General features: G+C 36.0%; 1 protein-coding gene across 16 annotated transcripts in view; it reads left to right on the top strand.

The window, feature by feature from the left end:
* Nucleotides 1-24,444, top strand: part of SOX5 (SRY-box transcription factor 5) — a 994,587-nt gene that overhangs the window by 752,709 nt on the left and 217,434 nt on the right. The gene's annotated exons all lie outside the window — the stretch shown is intronic.

Below are 24,444 nucleotides of genomic sequence, written 5' to 3'. Positions count from 1 at the left end.
TATGGCTGCAAAACGCAGGACATTCATGATACTTACAGTGTTTGTTTAACTGATTTGAGGTTTCAAAGTTGTCACTTTGTTCATGTAATTGTTATCATTTGTTAAGTTATGTAAGTTTGTCCTAGCTATTACAAATGCAGAGTCTGGTATAAGGTGAATTCTGTTTTGCATATACGCAAAAAGAGATAGGTAGCTGCATTTTGCATATTTTAAAAGAGCATCACGGGGGGAAAATCTTGCTATAAAGTCATGTATTCAGATTACAGATGTATCCCGGAAACATATTCTTAATAATTAAATATTTACCCGTGTAGATTGTATATTACTTTCTTCAGATTTTCTGCAGTTGGCTGATATAATATGCCAGCATTATTTTTTTTTTTTCTTCTGAGAAAATGACATAAAGAACAGAACTCATTGTAAGAATAGAGGACTTCTCAATGCACAACGGCTCTTTTCCTTAGGGTGATAGAATGTGAAGACTTTCATCTGCCTTTACTTTCTCTCTTTGCCATGCTGATACTATCAGGGTGTAATTATAATAGTAATCAAAATATTAATAATTTGCCATAATTTACATTTTTGGAGAAAAGAAAGGAAAAATATAAATATTATTTTTCAATGCCAGTCTTTCATATTATTGCAAACTTTGAAAGTCATTAGATAAATATTCTGGCCAATCCTGGCCATTTGTAATTATAGCCAAAATATGTAAAGGACTGGAGTTTCTTGTTTTGCCCTCTTCCTTACCGTTGTCCAGTTATAGGGCATCAGTTTGCTTTAGAAAGTATACATTTAAACACACAAATTACTGCTTAGAGTCAGTAGTTCTAGAATGCTGCTTAACAAGAAAATTACTCCACTTATAGGTATATTCACAATGGCAGTAAAAGGGTACCATGGTGATGCTGATGAGGATGAGCAAGATGCTGATAGCAGCTGTCCTCTATTAAGCACTTAATGCATGTTAGACACTGTAGTAGTGTCTCTCGCTTCTCCCTGTAAGGGAAGCAGGCATCCCAATTTCACTTTTAAAAATGAGCAAACTGGGGCTTCCCTGGTGGCGCAGTGGTGGAGAGTCCGCCTGCCGATGCAGGGGACACGGGTTCGTGCCCCGGTCCGGGAGGATCCCCCGTGCCGCGGAGCGGCTGGGCCCATGAGCCATGGCCGCTGAGCCTGCGCATCCGGAGCCTGTGCTCCGCAACGGGAGAAGCCACAGTGGTGAGAGGCCCGCGTACCGCAAAAAAAAAAAAAAAAGAGCAAACTGAAACTAGTTAAATGCCTTGCCTGAAACCACTTGTTAGTGAGGAACAGAACCAAGATTCAAACCTAGTTCTGACTCCAGAGTTTTCTTCTCCCTCTACTGCATTACCTTTGATAAAGTAATGAAACTGATTTTTTCAGCTACCTGCAAATGTTAGCCTTATTCAGCTTGATTCGTATTAACATTTTAACGTTTTGTAATGATATTAAGGTTTCTTATTGGCTTTCATGGCTGGCATCTTTGTATCTCTAAAACCTGCCAAAATGTAAAAACTCAAGTTGTTTTTTTTCCTTTTTCAGAGATCAGCAACAAGTTCTAACTTAGTGAATGTCCTGGTAACAGTGAAAGGGTTGCACAGAGTCTTTACAGTTTCGCTTTTCTGAATAGATCTGTTCCTCCTTTCCACACCGCCACTGGATTTGGTGATCAAATTATTTCTAGTCACAGGTGAAGGTCAAGAAATTAGAAATATTTATGCTTTTAGATATAAAATAACCAAAATAGTCATACTTAAAACTTTTATCTAGGATTAATAATGATTTAAAGAAGGCCCGTGGTAGAATTCAGAATGTTGGGTATTTTATATCACACTCATGAGTTGCAAAAATAAGATTAGACCTCTTTATGAGAATAGTCTTCCTGCTACTTTTGCTTTGTAGATAGCTAAACATAGAAGATGGTCTATAAATGAAGATCGATGTTATTGTTAATAAGCCACCCAAACATGTAAAATTCTTGCAGATACTAATTTGCTTTAAGATGCAAAATGTTGTTATGAGCTTTGTCACTCACTGAGCTGCTTGCGATTTGGTTATTTGAGCAGTAAATTACTTATAAAAATGGAGATGATGGGCGGGGAGGGGGGGAGAAGGACAGCAATGATGACAATCACCTAAAAATACTGTATTGAGACACTTAGAGAAAGTCATTTAATGCCTTCAATAGCTCCAAATGGTAGGTGTATTCGATTTATACTTATTTTACAGATCCTGAGGAGCAGAAGTTTAAGTAATTTTACAAGGTGTCTAAACTTGTAAATGAAGGAAGAAGACTCTGGCTATAAAGTCCCAGCTCTTAATAGCTACAAGTAGGATTTTGCAAGAATTAAAAAGAATCATATGTAAAGCATTTTAAAATTAACACCAGTTAAGCTCTCAATTAGTAGTTGTGAGTAGTTGCTTAGTTATTATCATTACAACATATGATTATATAAAAAGTTTTCATGGTGGCTTGAGAGGGAACTTTTTCTCTTATTTTTAAAGATCTCAAAATATTTGAAGATGTAAAAGATTTTGCATAATATCCTTGTTTTTAACCAGTTTTGTTATTACATGCTGATGTGTTTTTTATATAATCCAATGAATATCACTTACATTTCTAGAAGGAATCTGTATTGTTGATTTTAAAGATAAAAAACCTCAGTAGAGAGATAAGGTTACACTGTGTAAAACACCAGTTTACACCAAGCATAGTGTAAAAATAAAAGGCTAAAGATCGAGGTATCAAAAAAGAAAAAAGCCAGCTCCTTCCCAACTACTTGATATTTCTACTATTTCTTTCAATTCTGTTTATTGAGTTGGAAAATACTCATTCAGGGATTTCAGGTTTGTAGATATTTAGGAAAAGTACTTGAATTTCTATTTTTTATTTCCATTGCAACCACTTTGTATAAAGGCAGCCATGCAAATATGCTAGAAAAAAATTGTAGCTCTTCTTGAACTTTGAGAGAGATGTCCATTTTGGCAAAGGGCGAGGCACACATTTGGATAAATTTATACGTGCACCTCAGATTTGGGTGCTAGTGTCAACTGCCAAAGTTCAGAATTTTCACATTTTTAATGTACCAAGGTGGGTTAAAACAGCCTATTAGTATAAGGAGTATTTTTGAAACTGTTGACATTTGGCTACTGTTCTTTCATCCACTGTTCTGTAGTCTTGACAGAAAGTTGGTTTAGCTTGCAGAGAGAAAGTGAAAGACAGAAAAAGGTGTCTATATGAAATGCCCCGGAGAGCAGCGGAACTCCTGTATGGCAACATTTAGGCATTGAGTGTGACACGGTATTAACCTTTATAATGGATGTATGTAATAAAGTGACATGTAAATGGAGCACAAGGGGAGATATGACACTATATCTGGAAAAGGATAAAACAGTTGGTTGAATACTGGGCTATTATAGCAGTTTGCAAACCTTGGATAAACTCAGTCAGCGGTTGTATAATTGGTTATTCAATCCCGACCCTTGTTCACAGCTCAAAGCCAGGAACACTGAGACCTGTTGCCAATTTGAGTGAATATAGTGACTGTACTCGGCCGGGGCCTAACATTGGAGCCAGGCCTTTTCCTGTGGGCTGGTTTCCACCATGTCTGGGACTGGCTCAGTGACAGTGGGTCTTTTGTTGTGAAAGGCTGGCTGGTACTCCCCTCCTTTGCAAAATGTCTAACAGCTACACAAATATAAGAAAATAGGAAAAGGGACTTACTGTAGCTTTTCTCTTAGCAAGTTAATGTGGAGTTATTAGTTTTCCTTTCTTTCTTTTTCTTTTTTTTTTTTTTTTTGGTTCCTTTTTAGGGAAAGTCTGAGTTAAGGAAATAAACTTAAAGAGGGATGTGAAAGCCTGCTTCTAGATAAGAATTGAACCTTGGTAGTCTCTGATTAGAATATGATATGTATGGAAAATTTTATAGTAATTTGATTCACAAAAATGGGTTTCTAAATAAGATATTTTTACTTTTCCTCCTTTATCCTATGAACATGCAGGTACTAAGAAGATTGTTTTTACTGAATATCTCCTCCATGACTGAAAGATATAGCATGTTTATAAACCTGTTATGTATTTAACTTTAGGAAACAAGCACCCCACCTTCTCTGCCCGAACACACTGGAAAGAGGCCAACAGACTAACCACTTACTGTTTGTAGTCTAGTAAAATTTGAGAAATAAATCAGTGAAGATTTTGAGTGTGTGGTATAAAGAATGCCCAGTCTTCTCACAGTGCCCAATTCGTAAAGGAATCTGTAACAAGCTTGTAGTATTTGCCAGTTAGGTGCTGCTTACTGATAGGGTGACAGTTCCCAGCTGCGATCAATTATGCTTCCATTATTTCTGTTGTTTAAACATGCCTCGGAATACCAGTTCAGAGGATTTTGCGAAATGTGTCTAAGTTCCAAAACAAAGTAAAGAGCACATTAAAAAAGAAAAACCAAATACATTCAGAATCGAGAATTTTCTTTCTGAGAGTATTTATAATCTCTTTGCCACCCCCCTCACCCTCCTGTTTCCATCTCACCCACCCAGCATTTAGAAAATCGCACACATAACACATAGTGTTTGATTTAATGCAGGGCTGCAATTCAATCAAGAGACTGCTGAGGTCATATAATATAAATGGCCACAGTACTTCTTGGCTCAGTTATAGCCTTGATCATTCAGGGCTTTGTTTTTGTTAATTGAGTAGCCCCCTGCTGGGGGGAGCTTCTAAATATTTTGGACGGTGTGTCACTAAAAAGAATTTGGAGACTAGGAGGTAGTGGTCTGGGGGGCCCGTCAGAGGTGAGTTTCTGCAGTGGACAAGGGAAAAGGAAAGAGGTTGTTGTGAAACCGTGACAGGACAAAGGAAAAAGAAGCAAATTATTTTTGAATAGAAAATTAATCATTGAAAAGGGACTGGCTATTGTGAAGCAAACATAAAAATAGAGGGAGCATTTAACTTGAAATATATGAGAAAAAGCTCTATAGAAACTCCAACAGAGGCCTTTAATGGGAAGTACACCCGGCCATCTCATTATAAGTACATCCCTGGGAGCCAAGTGTTATGATCATTAGTAAGAAGGTGGTATTATTAAAAAAAAAAAATTGATTATAATCAAGCTTAATGTATTTGTGGCTTAATAAAAGTATTATATGGCGGTGGTGAGTATCATGGCATAATACAGACCTCTTAACATTGGATAGTTCATAAGTATTGTATTTCATAATGTTAATCTGTGGAGCCCTTTACTTCCTGATGGGAAAATAGAAACTTGTATTGGCAAAGAGAAGATGACAGAATTGTAGACTGGCCCCTATTAACCCCAGAAAATACAATTCAACATATATCTTATCATCTTAATCTTCCGAATATTTTTCTAGTTTATAGCATAATACAATATTGTATATAACAAACAGATGTCTCCCCTAGGTCACTGTTTGTAATTTAGTAAGTTGTAGGTGTCCAACTGGAGAGCCTAGAGCTGCTGGTGAAGGATGAATGCTTGACATGCCTCGTTAATTTAATGTAGGTAAGAGGCTGGTGGGCTTAAAGGATTTGGTAGTAGCCCCATAGAGAACTACCTAAATGAATTCAAATACTGTGGAATAAACTTTTTTTTCCTATTATTTTCCACCCCCCCATGCTGTGAAATCTCACTGATCATTATTTTTTAGGCACTTTATGTGTGATAACAAAAACAGAAAGGCTGAAATATGTATGAAAACAAAAGTTTCAATTAAACTCAAATCAAGTATTTTTTAAAGGTGTTGGTTTTTAGTTTTCATACAGCTTCCTTTGGCACATAACTCGTCACGTGTTTTGAGATTTGGCTTTTTGTTGCTTTATCATTTTGAGGGTGCTGCGCTTCTCAGCTGAACAGTTTGCTGAGAAGAAAAGAGAGAAATAAATAAGCCAGGTTTTACATATAGGACTATGGACTAAAATAATAAATTGACACCTACTGTGTAATAGGAAAGCCTGTTAGATTATATATCTACTTTAATATACTTCATACATTTTGGAAATATTCTTGTAAATAATGTAATCCTCTAATTAAACAAAGTAATTTCTCTCTTGTTCTTTGGTAGCTGCCGTGGATCAATGATGTTTTTTCTTTCTCTCTTTAGAAAAAGAACACTTTATTTTTAATTTCATAAACATATTTTTAAGTAGATAATGCACCCCTGTCAAGTAATAAAGATCCATTACGATGCTTACAAATTTATTGCAGTGACTTAAAATTTTAGTTTATCAAATTTCTTGCAATAAATTATTTGCTTTCTGCAAATAAGATTGTAGGCAGCTACCACACTTGGAATGACTTACTTGGAATGCTTGTAATTTAACTGAAGATCTCAACTCCTATTATTGGAGCACATTAATTTTTGAGGGTAAAATATGTGTTTCTAATTTAGCATAATTTTAACAATGTTTTATCTGAATCATCTTCCTAGAATAATTACTAGATTTTTCCAAAGAGTTGAGGGCAGTGAAGCCTTTTTGAAACCGTCTTCACTATTCGTGCCAGTGTTCCCTTTGGGTAGAAGATCTAATGTCCAACAACAGAGACCCTGTGGGGCTTAAACATCCTCTGCACCTTTTTGTGAGAAATGAGATCGCAGGTTCCTGGAGGGTTTCAGTTCCCTCAGGGAAAACTCTCAGAGGTATAAACACTTTCAAATTTCTGACATGTGGAACACAGACCTTTGTGGCTTTTGAAAGACCATTCCCAAGTTTATAAAAGCTTGCTCTCTGACCCCCAGGTCAGAAAATTGGGTGGTCTGTCATTTTACTGGATTCATCCATCCTTTTGTGATAAAATTCTGACCTATATCTTAGTTTTTTAACTGCTGATGTTTCATAGTACTTCACCAAAATCTCTAGGCTGTTTTAAATAAGCTTTTCCTTATCTTTTTTTATTTCATTCTTTTATATCCGTAACTCGTTAGGAAAGCATGGGATACACGTCATAGTATGGTGGACATCCCTTGAGCCCTTTCCACCCCCCACCCACTTTTTCTCCTCAGTTACATTTCTAATGAGATAAGTGAGTTCAAATTATATGTAAATATTATATATTAATTTTACTAATTGTATGTGTATGTGAAAGAGAAAGATTTAGGTGACATGCATTTCTATCTATCATTATTACAGACGTGAGAGTGAAGTTCAGTGATGACCTCTGGATAGCTAAGCACAGGAGGAGGACTGTTAACAGCTCTCTTTCCTACTCTTCTCTCTCTCCCTGTATATTTCATTATTCTTTCAAAAGTTTATGTGTCAGTGTTTTTCTCTCAATTATTAGATTTAAGACATGATCTATGGATGTAACTGATTGATCTTTTTAAGAATATATTAATAGAAAGACTAAGCAGGCAAAATGCTATTATGCTATAGAAATCCATGTTAATTATATTCAAGGTATAGATTATTTTATTTTCTGCCATAACACCCTTTCCAGGATTTGTGATTTGTTGTCCTGCCATTATTTTGAATTAATAATATTATCCCATTCATCCTTCTCTCATTTACCAAATTACTTGTAACATTATTCCAACTGTTCTTCTCTGAACCTACCCCCTCAGTTCTCAACCACAGGAGGTTGCCCTTGTCATTTGGCTGACACCTCAGGAGTTTCTATTTTCTCTTTGCCACTTACATAGACATATGTATCTCTCTTATATTTTGTATTATATTACGTGGAAGAAGAGATATGTATTTCTAACATGTAGTCACGTGATTCATGATCCTTTATTAAAGACTTTTAAACAAAAATTTTGTTCACAATACTTCAGTAGTAACTCTTCATTTTCCCCATTTTTAATAAATAAAATATATATCAGTTCCTGGTAGTTCATTATTGCATTTTACTGTAGGTTTGTTTTTCATTTGAAATGCTACATTTCACTGAGCTGTAAAATAGAAAAGTATTGGAATATATTTGAATGTTTTTAGTTGATAATGTTTAAATTGTCACTCAAATGACATTTTGGTGTTAATAAAATTCTTTTACCTTTCCAAAAAGAATTTAATAGATTCTACTTCAAGTCTTATTCACTTGAAAAGAATTTTCAAGTTTCTGATGATTTAATAGAATGTTTTTATACATATTTTTATACCCTGATGAATGTTTACTCATCAAAAAATTACCTCAGGTCTTGGAAAAGTACAGATTCCTGCGACTCAGGAAGACATTAAGAGCCAGTGGCCCTGGAGTTATATTTTAAAGAAGCTTCCCCATGACTAAGGACTCTAGGTGAATAGGGTCCACTTTTGTTTTCCTCTTGTTAATATCCCCCATACCTGGAAAAACGCATAGTACAAACTATTTGTTGAATTAATCCATTCTACTATTCTTGTATACTTCCCTTTTAATTAACCTTTGTATTGCTAGCATGATTTAATTCATATTATTTTCCTAATTACAGAAAAGATGATAAATTGACCCCATTTCTGGAAATTATTGCCAGTAGAATTTTTTTACAGCAGATTTAATTGATAAACAGAAGACTATTTTAGAACTCTTTATGGCAGTGCTACGATAGTAACATTTGGAAAAATATCTATTAGCACGTTTATTTACTATTCATTAATGTAATGATTCAAGTAAGACATTGTTCTATTTACATTTACTTCAATAAATGAAACAATAGGAGAGCAACTCAGTGACACTCTAACAATCTGAGTCAAAGGTTTAGTGTCTGATCACTGTTACTCTATACATCTAACAGTGTATGGTGTATTACAGGAGACGGTGAGTTTCTTGAAATTCAGAGACCATGTCTTAGTTACTCTCACAGGGCCACAGTTGTGGCTTCATAGATAACTGTTAGATAAAAGATTGAATAAATGGGTAGAGTATGAGGCCTCCTGATCTTGTGTGTGTGTGCCCTCGTGTGTGTGAATTTTGCAAAATAAAGAAAATGTAAGTATCCATATATGACATATATATTTTTAATAAATTTATTTCTTTATTTTTGGCTGTGTTGGGTCTTCGTTGCTGCGTGCAGGCTTTTCTCTAGTTGTGGCGAGCAGGGGCTACTCTTTGTACGGAGCACGGGCTCTAGGCACATGGGCTTCAGTAGTTGTGGTGCATGAGCTTCAGTAGTCATGGTACACAGGCGTAGTTGCTCTGCAACATGTGAGATCTTCCAGGACCAGGGCTCGAACCCATGTCCCCTGCATTGGCAGGTGGATTCTTAACCACTGTGCCACCAGGGAAGTCCTCTATGACATATATTTTTAAAAGTGGTCTGCTGACTCAGTACGTTATGTCCACTAAAAGCAAAGAGAATAGTTTTGTACATTCATTTAATTAAGAAATTAAAAGAATATACAAACAGGCTGTACATGACTACCTTTATACCCAGTGCCTTTAACATTAAGAATGGTTAAGTTTCTGGTAATATAAGAAAAATGAAAACAAAACTATGCTTTTCTCTTTTGCTATTTTTCCAGATTTTTTCTTTGCTTCCTTTTTATCTTCTTTCACTTGTTCCTTCTTTTTTTTTTTAACATCTTTATTGGAGTATAATTACTTTACAATGTTGTGTTAGTTTCTGCTTTATAACAAAGTGAATCACCTATACATATACATATATCCCCATATCTCCTCCTTCTACGTCTCCCTCCCACACTCCCTATACCACCCCGCTAGGTGGTCACAGAGCACTAAGCTGATCTCCCTGTGCTATGCAGCTCCCACTAGCTATCTGTTTTACATTTGGTAGTGTATATATGTCCATGCCACTCTCTCACTTCATCCCAGCTTACCCTTCGCCCTTCCCGTGTCCTCAAGTCCATTCTCTATGACTGCGTCTTTATTCCTGTCCTGCCCCTAGTTTCTTCAGAACCATTTTTTTTTTTAAGATTCCATATATACGTGTTAGCATATGGTATTTGTTTTTCACTTTCTGACTTACTTCACTCTGTATGACAGACTCTTAAGTCCATCCACCTCACTACAAATAACTCAATTTCGTTTCTTTTTATGGCTGAGTAATATTCCATTGTATATATGTGCCACATCTTCTTTATCCATTCATCTGCTGATGGACACTTAGGTTGCTTCCATGTCCTGGCTATTGTAAATAGAGCTGCAGTGAACATTGTGGTACATGACTCAGTTTGAATTATGGTTTTCTCAGGGTATATGCCCAGGAGTGGGATTGCTGAGTCATATGGTAGTTCTGTTTTTAGTTTTTTAAGGAACCTCCATACTGTTCTCCATAGTGGCTGTATCAATTTATATTCCCACCAACAGTGCAAGAGGGTTCCCTTTTCTCCACACCCTCTCCAGCATTTATTATTTGCAGATTTTTTGATGATGGCCATTCTGACTGGTGTGAGGTGATACCTCATTGTAGTTTTGATTTGCATCCCTCTAATGATTAGTGATGTTGAGCATCCTTTCATGTGTTTGTTGGCAATCTGTATATCTTCTTTGGAGAAATGTCTATTTAGGTCTTCTGCCCATTTTTGGATTGGGTGGTTTGTTTATTTGATATTGAGCTGCATGAGCTGCTTGTAAATTTTGGAGATTAATCCTTTGTCAGTTGCTTCATTTCCAAATATTTTCTCCCATTCTGAGGATTGTCTTTTGTCTTGTTTATGGTTTCCTTTGCTGTGCAAAAGCTTTTAAGTTTTATTAGGTCTCATTTGTTTATTTTTGTTTTTATTTCCATTCCTCTAGGAGGTGGGTCAAAAAGGATCTTGCTGTGATTTATGTCATAGAGTGTTCTGCCTATCTTTTCCTCTAAGAGTTGTACAGTGCCTGGCCTTACATTTAGATCTTTAATCCATTTTGAGTTTATTCTTGTGTATGGTATTAGGGAGTGTTCTAATATCATTCTTTTACATGTAGCTGTTCAGTTTTCCCAGGACCACTTATTGAAGAAACTGTCATTTCTCCATTGTATATTCTTGCCTCCTTTATCAAAAATAAGGTGACCATATGTGTGTGGGTTTATCTCTGGACTTTCTGCCCTGTTCCATTGATCTATATTTCTGTTTTTGTGCCAATACCATACTGTCTTGATTAGTGTAGCTTTGTAGTATAATCTGAAGTCTGGGAGCCTGATTCCTCCAACTCCATTTTTTTTTCCCCAACTTGCTTTGGTTACTCAGGGTCTTTTGTGTTTCCATACAAATTGTGAAAGTTTTTGTTCTAGTTCTGTGAAAATGCCATTGGTAGTTTGATAGGGATTGCATTGAATCTGTAGATTGCTTTGGGTAGTATAGTCATTTTCACAATGTTGATTCCTCCAATCCAAGAACATGGTATATCTCTCCATCTGTTTATATCACCTTTAATTTCTTTCATCAGTGTCTTATAGTTTTCTGCATACAGGTCTTTTGTCTCCTTAGATAAGTTTATTCCTAGGTATTTTATTTTTTGTGTGGCAGTGGTTAATGGTAGTGTTTCCTTAATTTCTCCTTAAGATTTTTCATCATTAGTGTATAGGAATGAAAGAGATTTCTGTGCATTAATTTTGTATCCTGCTACTTTACCAAATTCATTGATCAGCTCTAGTAGTTTTCTGGTAGCATCTTTTTTTTTTTTTTTTTCCAGTACGCGGGCCTCTCACTGTTGTGGCCTCTCCCGTTGTGGAGCTCAGGCTCTGGACACGCAGGCTCAGGGGCCATGGCTCACGGGCCTAGCCATTCTGCGGCATGTGGGATCTTCCCAGACCGGGGCACAAACCCACGTCCCCTGCATCGGCAGGCGGACTCTCAACCCCTGCACCACCAGGGAACCCCTGGTAGCATCTTTATGATTCTCTATATATAGTATCATGTCATCTGCAAATAGTGACAACTTTACTACTTCTTTTCCGATTTGGCATTCTTTTATTTCTTTATCTTCTCTGATTGCTGTGGCTAAAACTTCCAAAACTATGACGAATAATAGTGGTGAGAGTGGACACTCTTGTCTTGTTCCTGATCTTAGGGGAAATGGTTCCAGTTTTTCACCACTGAGAATGATGTTGGCTGTGGGTTTGTCATATATGGGCTTTATTATATTGAGATAAGTTCCCTCTATGCCTTCTTTCTGGAGGGTTTTTATTATAAATGGGTATTGAATTTTGTCAAATGCTTTTTCTGCATCTATTGAGATCATCACATGGTTTTTATTCTTTAGTTTGTTAATATGGTGTATCAATTTGATTGATTTCTGTATATAGAAGAATCCTTGCATTCCTGGGATAAACCCCACTTGATCATGGTGTATGATCCTTTTAATGTGCTGTTGGATTCTGTTTGCTAGTATTTTGTTGAGGATTTTTGTTCTATGTTCATCAGTGATATTGGCCTGTAGTTTTCTTTCTTTGTGACACCTTTGTCTGGTTTTGGTATCAGGGTGATGGTGGCCTTGTAGAATGAGTTTGGGAGTGTTCCTCCCTCTGCTATATTTTGGAAGGTTTTGAGAAGGATAGGTGTTAGCTCTTCTCTAAATGTTTGATAGAATTCGCCTGTGAAGCCATCTGGTCCTGGGATTTTGTTTTTTGGAAGATTTTTTCATCACAGTCTCAATTTCAGTGCTTGTGATTGGTCTGTTCATATTTTCTATTTCTTCCTGATTCAGTCTTGGAAGGTTGTGCATTTCTAAGAATTTGTCCATTTCTTCCAGGTTGTCCATTTTATTGGCTTATGGTTGCTTGTAGTAATCTCTCATGATCCTTTGTATTTCTGCACTGTCAGTTGTTACTTCTACTCTTTCATTTCTAATTCTATTGATTTGAGTCTTCTCCATTTTTTTCTTGATAAGTCTGGCTAATGGTTTATCAATTTTGTTTATCTTCTCAAAGAACTAGCTTTTAGTTTTATTGATCTTTGCTATCATTTCCTTCATTTCCTTTTCATTTATTTGTAATCTGAACTTCATGATTTCTTTCCTTCTGCTAACTTTGGGGTTTTTTTTGCTCTTCTTTCTCTAATTGCTTTAGATGTAAAGTTAGGTTGTTCATTGGCGATGTTTCTTGTTTCTTGAGGTATGATTGTATTGCTATAAACTTCCCTCTTAGAAGTGCTTTTGCTGCATCCCATAGGTTTTGGGTCATCGTGTGTTCATTGCCATTGTTTCTAGGTATGTTTTGATTTCCTCTTTGATTTCTTCAGTGATCTCTTGGTTATTTATTAATGTATTGTTTAGCCTCCATGTGTTTGTATTTTTTACAGATTTTTTTCTTGTAATTGATATCTAGTCGCATAGTGTTGTGGTCGGAAAAGATACTTGATACAATTTCAATTTTCTTAAATTTACCAAGGCTTGATTTGTGATCCAAGATATGATCTATCCTGGAGAATGTTCCATGAGCACTTGAGAAGAAACTGTACTTTGTTTTTTTATGTGGAATGTCCTATAAATATCAATTAAGTCCATCTTGTTTAATGTATCATTTAAAGCTTGTGTTTCCTTATTTATTTTCATTTTGGATGATCTGTCCATTGTTGAAAGTGGGGTGTTAAAGTTCCCTACTATGAATGTGTTACTGTCGATTTCCCCTTTTATGGCTGTTAGTGTTTGCCTTATGTATTGAGGTGCTCCTATGTTGCGTGCATAAATATTTACAATTGTTTTATCTTCTTTTTGGATTGATCCCTTGATCATTATGTAGTGTCCTTCTTTGTCTCTTGTAATAGTCTTTATTTTAAAGTCTATTTTGTCTGATATGATAATTGTTACTCCTGCTTTCTTTTGATTTCCATTTGCAGGCAATATCTTTTTCCATCCCCTTACTTTTAGTCTGTATGTGTCCCTAGGTCTGAAGTGGGTCTCTTATAGACAGCATATATATGGGTCTTGTGTTTGTGTCCCTTCAGCCTGTCCATGTCTTTTGGTTGGTGATTTAATCTATTTACATTTAAGGTAGTTATCCATATGTTTGTTCCAATTACCATTTTCTTAATTGTTTTGGGTTTGTTATTGTAGGTCTTTTCCTTCTCTTGTGTTTCCTGCCTAGAGAAGTTCCTTTAGCATTTGTTGTAGAGCTGGTTTGGTGGTGCTGAATTCTCTTAGCTTTTTCTTGTCTGTAAAGTTTTCAATTTTTCCATCAAATCTGAATGAGATCCTTGCTGGGTAGGGTAATCTTGGTTTTAGGTTTTTCCCTTTCATCACTTTAAATGTGGCCTGCCACACTCCCTTCTGGCTTGCAGAGTTTCTGCTGAAAGTTCAGCTGTTAACCTTATGGGGATTCCCTTGTGGGGAATTCCCTTGTACGTTATTTGTTGTTTTTCCGTTGCTGCTTTTAATATGTTTTCTTTGTATGTAGTTTTTGATAGTTTGATTAATATGTGTCTTGGCGTGTTTCTCCTTGGATTTATCCTGTATGGGACTCTCTATGCCTCCTGGACTTGACTATTTCCTTTCCCATATTAGGGAAGTTTTCATCTATAATCTCTTGAAATATTTTCTCAGTCCCCTTCTTTTTCTCTTCTTCTTCTGGGACCCCTGTAATTCAAATGTTGGTGCACTTAATGTTTTCCCAGAGGTCTCTGAGACTGTCCTCAATTCTTTTCATTCTTTTTTCTTTATTCCACTCTGTGGTAATTATTTCCACTATTTTACCTTCGAGGTCACTTATCCGTTCTGGCTTAGTTATTCTGCTATTGGTTCCTTCTAGAGATTTTTAAATTTCATTTATTGTGTTGTTCATCATTGTTTGTTTGCTCGTTAGTTCTTCTAGGTCGTTGTTAAAGTTTTCTTGTATTTTCTCCATTCTATTTCCAAGATTTTGGATCATCTTTTCTATCATTGCTCTGAATTCTTTTTCAGGTAGACTGCCTATTTCCTCTCCATTTGTTTGATCTGGTGTGTCTTTACCTTGCTCCTTCATCTGCTATGTGTTTCTCTGTCTTCTCATTTTGCTTAACTTACTGTGTTTGGCTTCTCCTTTTCACAGGCTGCAGGTTCTTCGTTCCTGTTGTTTTTGGTGTCTGCCCCCAGTGGCTAAGGTTGGTTCAGTGGGTTTTAACATAGGCTTCCTGGTGGAGGCGACTGGTGCCTGTGTTCTGGTGGATGAGGCTTGATCTTGTCTTTCTGGTGGGGAGGATTGCGTCCGATGGTGTGTTTTGGGTTGTCTGTGACCTTATTATGATTTTAGGCAGGCTCTCTGCTAATGGGTGGGGTTGTCTTCCTGTCCTGCTAGTTGTTTGGCATAAGATGTCCAGCACTATAGCTTGCTAGTCGTTGATTGGAGCTGGATCTTAGTGCTGAGATGGAGATCTCTGGGAGAGCTTTTGCCATTTGATATTACGTGGAGCTGGGAAGTCTCTGCTGGACCAGTGTCCTGAACTCGGCTCTCCCACCTCAGAGGCACAGGCCTGGCACCCTGCCGGCTCACCAAGACCCTGTCAGCCACCCAGCTGTTGGGAAGTCTGAGGTCTTCTGCCAGCGTTCAGTAGGTGTTCTTTAGGAGTTGTTCCACATGTAGATGTATTTCTGATGTATTTGTGGGGAGGAAGGTGATCTCCACATCTTACTCCTCTGCCATCTTGAAGGTCTCCTCCACTTGTTCCTTTTTAAATGAAAATTGTTTTGACACGTTGATTTTTTTGCTGTTTTGTATATTGGGGGTTCACAGCAAGTCTTACCTTACACAACTTTGTATCATTGTTGTTTAGATTATATTTAAGCTTGTGAACATTAAATGCCATTTTGCAAATAAAACTATTGTATTTTCTCATCTAAAATTACTCTAAAAATGACACAATCCAAAATCCATGAAAGGTTATGAGAGACCAAATATAACAAGTTGTTAAGGCAGATGGACTACTTTGGTTGAGAAGGCTGTGTGCAAATTTAGATATATGATTTTAAGGAAATCAAAGGATTTTTTCTTAATTTTAAAATCTGATGTTCTGTATTAGAACATAAAAATATAATTTGAGTTATAAGTAGCTTTTCAGCTCAGCTGTTCGACTACCTGAATATCACAATTTCTGATTTATCATATGAATCATGTCAGTTTTTATTGTTCATATCTTTTCAGGCCTCTGGCAAGCTGAGATTGCGATTTGTTTTCACATATGTTGTGATAGAGAAGATTCAGGATGTGTAGTGGTTTAACATCAGGCTGTATGCACTTTAATTCTCACTTCCAGTGGTAAAACATTCTGTCATATTTTTAAAGTATTGGGATTCTCATTCTAATGTATGTTAAGTGGTTTTCTGTTTCTATACTTTTTGTATCTCCTTTATCATCTCTACCACCCACCTTCCCAATTATAAACAATAACAAAATTCTACAAATATGATCATTAATTTTTGTTTTCAGCATAGTCTAGATATCTAATTAAATGGATGATTATCTGAATATAATCTTACAGTAGGATAATTGCTTCATTTATAATTCAAATACATATTTAGGTAATTCTTTTCTTAAATATATCAGTAGCTATATATAATATGCTTAGACCTATGTTTCTTTACTAAACTGTGATATGGTTAAGCTATCTTAAACTTTTCCTGTTTGTTTATAAATTTGTCTTCTGAAATTAAGACTTCATTTGCCTTAAATATTCCTGATTCTCATATACCATTTGCTATAATTTAGTTCTTATGACTTGTCTTCTATTTTTCTTCTATCTCACATATATGCAGTTGAGAAATACTATTTCATATAAAACATATGGAAAATAACAGATGTAGTACAGTTGGTCTCTGAGAAAGTTGGCTATTTGCTGGATGAAATAGTCTTGAGAATCTTTTACTGGAAATATTTTAACTGTTATAAATTGACTATGAATTGATACCGTCATGAACACCTTCCTCCCAATTTTCTGTCAAGTTGCCTTTGCTTTCCTATTGTACCCCTCTTGCCTTAGTAACCTTTTTTCTTCCTCCTACTCTCCACTCTCACCCCTCTAATTGTGACTAATGGCTAGAACCTAATACACATTTCACCACCCACACTTTGCTGACAACATAAATTATTTGGATAAAGATGGACAATATTCATTAGCTGTGTGTGCACTTTACTGAAAGAGCCTTACACAGGAGTGCCACACTTCCCCATTTTTATTAAAAGTTAAAATGCTTTTCCTGTCTTGGGGGTTGGGGTGAGTTAGCCATGATAGAGGACAGGGCTACAGTGCTAATAAATAAAAATAATAAGTATTACCGCTGGTTGAGTGACCCTGGGAAAAGAGCACTACAAAGCTATTTGTTGTTCCCTTTCACTTGTCAACAGCACTGGCTTAAAAGCTTTAGCCATTGTTGAGGACCTTACAGAACCCTTGGAAAGTTAGAAAGACAACGGTCAAAAAAAAGAAACTCAGGCAAAGATTAGTTGAGTATTTTTGTATTTCTGTGCTGTTTTGGGACAATTCATATATTAACCTAATGGAAGTGACAACAGTCTTTGTCCCTCTTACTACTACAGCTCTTTCAATGTCATCTTTATTGACATGAACTAACTGAAAAATTCATAGGAATGACAGATAAACCAGTGAAACTAAGGGTTATGAATCATTTTCATAACAATGTGTAGAGGTAGAACTATTACCCTTTGATGCGGCTTTTGATTTCTAGGTAGTTATAGTGATGGGCAAAATGAAGCATATGTATATACTTTTCATTTGGATTTTAACATAAATCTCTTGGGTTGTTGTATACTAAGTTGTAGTTGTAATGTTAGTCAAACTTTTTAAATGTTACTGTGTGCCCAGCACTGTCTTAAGCACTTTACATAAATTATTTCATTTAATTCTTTTGACAATAGTATAAGTATAGTTATTATCCCCTTTTATAGACGAGTAAATTGAAGCGTAGAGAGGTTAAATTACTTGCCAAAGGTCACAAAATTAGTCATAGTAAGTGATGGAGTCATGTTGTATGACGTTAAGTTTTTTTTTACATTTAGTAGCAAAACAGAGATTTTGTATAAGAGAAAAAAACTCTTTGAAATTCCTTTTTGAAATGCTGCCCTGAAATTACTTATGTTATTTTTTTCTGGGATCTAATATTTAAAACAAGAAAAAAACAGAATGTTTTAGTCTATGCAAGGAAATGCACTTGCTTTCTGAGTGATAGAGTGGATAAAACTAGGAGAGTTTCATAAGTCTGTCTCTTAATGGATATTTTGTGTAGGAAATATAGAGCCATCTTTTGCGGAGAAAACCCAAGTTTATTGATATCTAGCAGTTATAGCATATTGATTTTTTTTTTTTTTTTTTTTGCGGTACGCGGGCCTCTCACTGTTGTGGCCTCTCCCGTTGCGGAGCACAGGCTCTGGCCGCGCAGGCTCAGCGGCCATGGCTCACGGGCCCAGCCGCCTCGCAGCATGTGGGATCCTCCTGGACCGGGGCACGAACCTGTGTCCCCTGCATCGGCAGGGGGAGTCTCAACCACTGCGCCACCAGGGAAGCCCCTAGCATATTGATTATGGTATATTAAATCATGTAATGAAAAAATATTCTTCTAAAATATGGTATAAGATTGGATATAATTGAACAGGTGTGTTAACAGTTATAGCCTGTACGTTGAGAAAATTTAAGCCTGTGGGTAATGATTTAGATATTGCAATATTCCAAAAACCGGTTGCACATTAAAAATTTCAAAACTTGAGTCAGCAGGCCAAAGAATTTTTTTTTCTCTTAACCAAGCTCTTATTAAATTTCAAGTGGAAACAAAGAAATATTTTGGCACTACTAAAAGTAAAGTATTTCTAGAGCTTAATTCACTTCAGGATGATTACATATAAAATGAGGCTTAGTGAAATCCTAATGCTTTGGAATTTCAGATGTGTTTCTATTGTGTGTTGTGGTGTGTGTTATTTTTTAACATTTCCTAGAAGAACTTGATGTTTCCAGTAGCGGACTAGCTGTAGTGCTTGGCTAATGAGACTATTACAAGGCCTCCTGGTCTTCAGTGCCCAGATCCACTCCAGATATGTAGAAGTTTTTATATTACTAACATTGCATTGTTTGATATTTGCCCCCAAGTGTTGTCTAGACATGCAGCTATTGTCAACATGAATTGAACTCTTACTGGTATATGATTTCCAGATTTAGCCCAACCTTCCCCTCAAAAATAATCTTATTATCAGTAATTGAATAAGTAAATAGCAAGACTGTAATTAGCTTTTTGAAGAAAACTATAGTTAGCCAAGTGCACTAACTAACATTTATAACTAACTATTCTATATTTTCATGGGAGCCATCAAGTGAAAGCTTCCAAGGGGAGAATATTGAATTAACAGTACCTAATTCTAACCGACGTTCACCACCCAGACCACCTATCATCTAATTATTGTCTAAAACTAGATGAGGTGAATAAAACTGGACTAACATTTTACTTTTGAAAAGTTTGACTCTTTATTAAAAGAACTTATCGCGGTGCGTGGTATATGGAAAAGAACGCTAAACTAAGAGTTAGGCTTCAAGTGCTGCCTTCATCATTAATTAGATTTATTATCTTAGGCAAGTTTTAACCTTAAGTTAGATTTTCAGTCTGTAAAATGAAGAGTTTGGTCTAGTTATTACCCAACTTGGATTGAGCAAAACAGTCATCTCCCAACACTAGTTTCCTTGGTCAAATACGTAATCCATAACTCACGTAAAGATTGACGGTCTGTTAACACATAAAGTGGTCTAAATCTTGTAAGAAAAAGAAATGTCAATTTGTTTAATGTTAATTAGATTTACACGACAGTGGAATGCTTATTTTATTTGTTTGCTTTAGTGTTACTTGTAACCAAGCAATTTATGTTGGTTGGTTACAAGTAAACCAACCAACATAAATTTATGTCCAGTATATGTTTTAGTAAATTAGTTTTGTGGAATGCTTATCTAAATGTTATCTAAAGCTCCTTCCAGGTTTAAAATGCTGATTCTATGATATGAATAATCGACACATGCTTTTACTTCTTGACTTTGAAGGAGGTATTAGTATATTTTTGACGTTCAGCCATATTGTTGTTCCTTCCAAAAGAAAACTTTCATCCCTAAATGTGCGCCCTATCACATGTCAGGAATAACACAGCTTAGTTTAAGCCACAAAATTAAAGTATAAACAGTGGTAGATTTGGTATGACCTAACTCCTGGGACTTTGTTTAAAAAGTCACATATTATACATACATATTTTTTGCTTGTTCGATTTTTTCAATGAGCTCTGCCACTGCAGCTCAAGGGAGATTAAGGGAAAAAAAACCCTACATAAACACAAAGCAAAAACCTGAGCCTGTGTGTAAAGCTACTGCACTGGAGCGAATGTGGTTTAATTCTTGGCACTGGGAGCTTGTTGGAGAATTACAATATGTTGGCATGAGTCTCTGGGTTGGGTCTCATTGTTCCAGATGAGGGAGTCAGTCTTAAGGGTGTTTGGCACTGAAGGGAAAAAGGAGTGAGAGTTACAGGGAATGAGCAGGCCCTAAAGAGGCAGGATGCTGTTGTAACAATGGCTGGCACAGTTAGGGGGGCCATTCACTGGTGGGGATTGCCATAGGCATTGATGTGAAGAACCATATGTGAGTAAAAGAGGCAAGGGTAAGAAGGGAAAAGCAAGCAAACATATCAAAAGGGTCCTGATGGCAGAAAGAGACAAAAGTAATCCAGTTAGAGTCATCTTCCTGTTAATGGATTGACTGATAACTTTCATTTCTCTCTAATTTATCTTACAGCTTATTTCTTAATATTTATTTTATTTTCTCTTTAAAAATAGATATTCATTTACCTTACCCCTAAAAAGACAGATTCTGTAATTAAGAGGCCTTGGTTTTGTATTCCATCTGTGCTACTTTCTGACTAGGTGATGCTGGGCCTTGGTTTTCTTACTGAGCCTTGGTTTTCTCATCTGCAAAATGGATATAATGATAATATACAACATTGACAAATTATTGTATCTGACAGCATTCTGTAAACTGAAATGCCATGCAAATAATCATAACTATTATTATCTGTCATGCTTATTTTAATATAGAGAGCTCTAGCTTTAATTTTAATGATAATCATGATACTCCAATGCTTGGGAGAAGTAAATCTCAGGAGACTCTTTAAAGTGTTTAAAGTAAAACTATGACACATCTTAACATGAAAATAATGGATATTCCAGAATTTGAACATTTGGGAATAACTGTATGTCCAGAAACATACCATACTCACAGTTTAAAATACAATTCTACATGTATTTTTTTAAAATCACATCTTAGAAAGTGGAATATTTAATAGATAACTACTATCTCTTTTACTCCATAAGCACTGAAGCAGCAGTTACATAATTGTGTCAGATTTCACTTTAATCATATTCACACATTAATGAACAGGTATATTATAAATATTGAGATTTTGCCATTTGATCTTTCACGGTTTTAATCATTTATATTCTATGGGATCTTTACCATTTTCAGAGAAATTCAGTCATTGGTACATGTCCATTTATTGTGATCATTATTGTGAGATCATTTCATACCACTTCTTCATGAACTACCAGTGGAAATAAATTCAAACAGTAGCAGTTGTAGAATACTGAACATGGATTTGCTTAAAGCTCTTTGTTTTACAGTAATTCAGACAGAGAGGTGAAGTAGGTGAAAAGATATGCTTTTGGTCCCCCTGAGCTAGATAGTGTTAAAGTCCTGGTGAGAATCCATATTGTTTGGCTTACAGCCCAGTAGTCCTTCCACCTTACGAATGCATTTTCATTTCAATGCATATATGTGCTATATGGTCATAGGTTTTCCTTAAATCATCCAAAATTCTAAAGTTCAAAGTCATATAGTGGGACTACCTCCTGAACATATTGAAAATTGTAAGGAATCTTGGCTTTTAATCTCATCATGCTGCCCATAGGTACATGTTACCCTGGGACATTCAATTTATCCTTTCAAATGTTTACTTCGTCCATCCACTGGAGTTAATAAAATAGTTATTTATGACTGTCCATGGCTGTTTTGCAGGTGAAATGCAGTAATGTGTGTGTACTAAAAAGAGCAAAGGCTTTGGGATCCAGTAAGTTGAACTTAGCTCCGTATTGGGCAAGTCACGATATTTCTCAAAGCTTTGGTTTCTTAATGGGGAAACAGACATACCAATATCTAATTCAGGGGATTATTATGAGAAGTTTGAGATACCACATGTAAAGGACCTGGTACACTGTTTCTCACTTAACCCTCAAAATGGCAGCTATCGTTATCGTCATCAATAAGAGACTTAGGAATTTGTAGGGAAAAAAATAAACCTTAGTCCAAGACTCAGCTCTGCCCATTACATACGGTGAAACCTCAAACAAATCCTTTTCTTCCTTTGGTCTTTTTCTTAACCTGAAAGATGGATACAATAACACAATCTGAGTCTTCAGAGTTTTGCTTTGATTAAATGGGAGAATACAGGTAAAAACATCTAGCATAGCTCCTGGCACACAGGCTGTCCAATAAACGTTTATTGAATCTGAGTCTAAACCTCATCCAAATTGCAAGTATTATTGTCTTTATTCATCCACAGGCGTGACAACCCTGAGTTAGATATATTTCTGATTTTACATCTTGCAAATTACTTGGTCTTAAAGAAGTTATTCATTTTTTTCTGTAGTGTATGTTAAAAGTCAGGTACTTGAAAAAACCTGGCTTTGTATGAGAGCCTCCTATCTTTATGCAAGTTAATAAAGAGGCCAGGAATGTTGTGCAGGTTTCAGAAATCTGGCGGCTGTTTCTTTAACTCTGCAACTTAGACAGAAGACTTCTGTTTCTTTATGAGCACACTACAGTGAATATTTTGTCTAGCTGCAGGGGAAAAGCTTTGTCATGGGCTTTGCAGACAATAGCCTTAAAAGTAAAATGGTCTGCTTTTGGTGCCGGGAGGTTCAGGGGCCTATTGTTAGTGCACAATGGATTTCTATTGCTGCATTCCTGCTTTGCAAGGTTTGTTAGCTTTTAATGACTGACGGTACTCTACTGCAAATACCATATTGGTTGGACCCTGTTTACATGCGACTCAAGAATTTCTGTAGAGTGCTGGAAAAAAGAAACAGTGGTATTTGTTTGACCTACTCTGATAAGGTTTAAAAAATGATTTCACTCACCAAGTGTTTACTGCGAATGTAGAAACATTGGCTATCCCTGCAGAAGTATTTTAAAGTTACTTGGAAAGCCTCAGTGAACAGAAATATTGATTACAGTAAGAAGAGATTTAATGCATTTTATTACTCAGAATTGTCATTACCATTTTCAAAACAATGTGGTATAGAAATAGGGATATTTTAAGAAAAAGTAAAATCCTTAGGATCTTTTTTCCTTAAATGTGAAAAAATAGAAAGATATATTTTGTTACAGACGAAAAAAAAACATTTCACACATTCCATGTAAATGTGCACATAGTAGTTGTGGGGGGTGTGTGTGTGTATGTACACACTATACATACAGGCTATGTGAAGAAGTAATCATTCAGAGCTTTTCACTATTTTATTTTCCCCAAGTTTTTGACATCTGAAAAAGAAGCAATCCACGCTGCCACAGTTTTTCCAAAGAAAATTTCACCTCCCATTCGTTGAAAACTCCACGCAGGCTTTGTGACTCTGATAGCTGATGTCTTTAAGATGAGGGCCTGAGAAAAGTAGATAGCATTAGCCAAGATGATGCTGAAGACGCTTTAAAATGCATTTTATTGTGGGGAAAATTAACGCTTTTCTAATAATCTTAGGGTCTCTAGGCCAGACTGTCCCTTTGATAAGTTAACATGTACTCCCTTTATGCTCCTAGTAGGGGGTAAACAAATGTCTGAACAAACACAAATACGCATAAACACCAATGTGGAGAATGGCAGTGTGTGTCTTCGATCCAGATAATAAGTGTGGGTATTGTTATTTAGATGGAGCATACTGGGACACTTATCTTTTAGTACACACCATTTTCTAACTGAATGCAGTGCTAATCGTGGGATTGAAAGCCATTGTAATTGTGTACCCATCTAAATGCTGACAAGAATATAAAATTACATTATTTGGAACTGAGTTTGATGTTTCAGAGTTTTATTAGCATTTATATTTACTTATACATTAAAATTCAACACAAAAGGAGAGATCAAAAACATGTGACATATAGAAACAAATGTCAGACCACCACATAACCCTGCTCTCTAAAATCTGTGTGTCCTGTCTTAATAGAGGACATTTTAAAAGAGTGTGATACAAATCTGAAATAAGCAAATAATAAGTTTCCATTATAGGCATTACTTACTTGTCTGGATTCTGCAATCTTTGTAAAGCTTCTTTTACACCAACTCTTTTTTATATGTTCACGGTACTGGCAAATCTTTCCACAGTGTGCTAACCACCACACGATGTTAAACACATATTATGAAGTGGATGTAATTGTAAACACACAGAGGGACATAATTACATGTAGCAGATTTAAGAGCTAATTCTTTGCCTTTTTTTTTTACTCTGCATTTTATCAACATAATTATTTTTTGACTGCAGACTAACACCCTGAAATTG

Source organism: Leucopleurus acutus (assembly GCF_964270905.1).
Source record: "Leucopleurus acutus genome assembly, chromosome: 11".
NCBI lineage: Eukaryota > Metazoa > Chordata > Mammalia > Artiodactyla > Delphinidae > Leucopleurus > Leucopleurus acutus.
The sequence above is the reverse complement of the archived record's forward strand: the minus strand, read 5'-3'. Positions and strand labels throughout refer to the sequence as shown.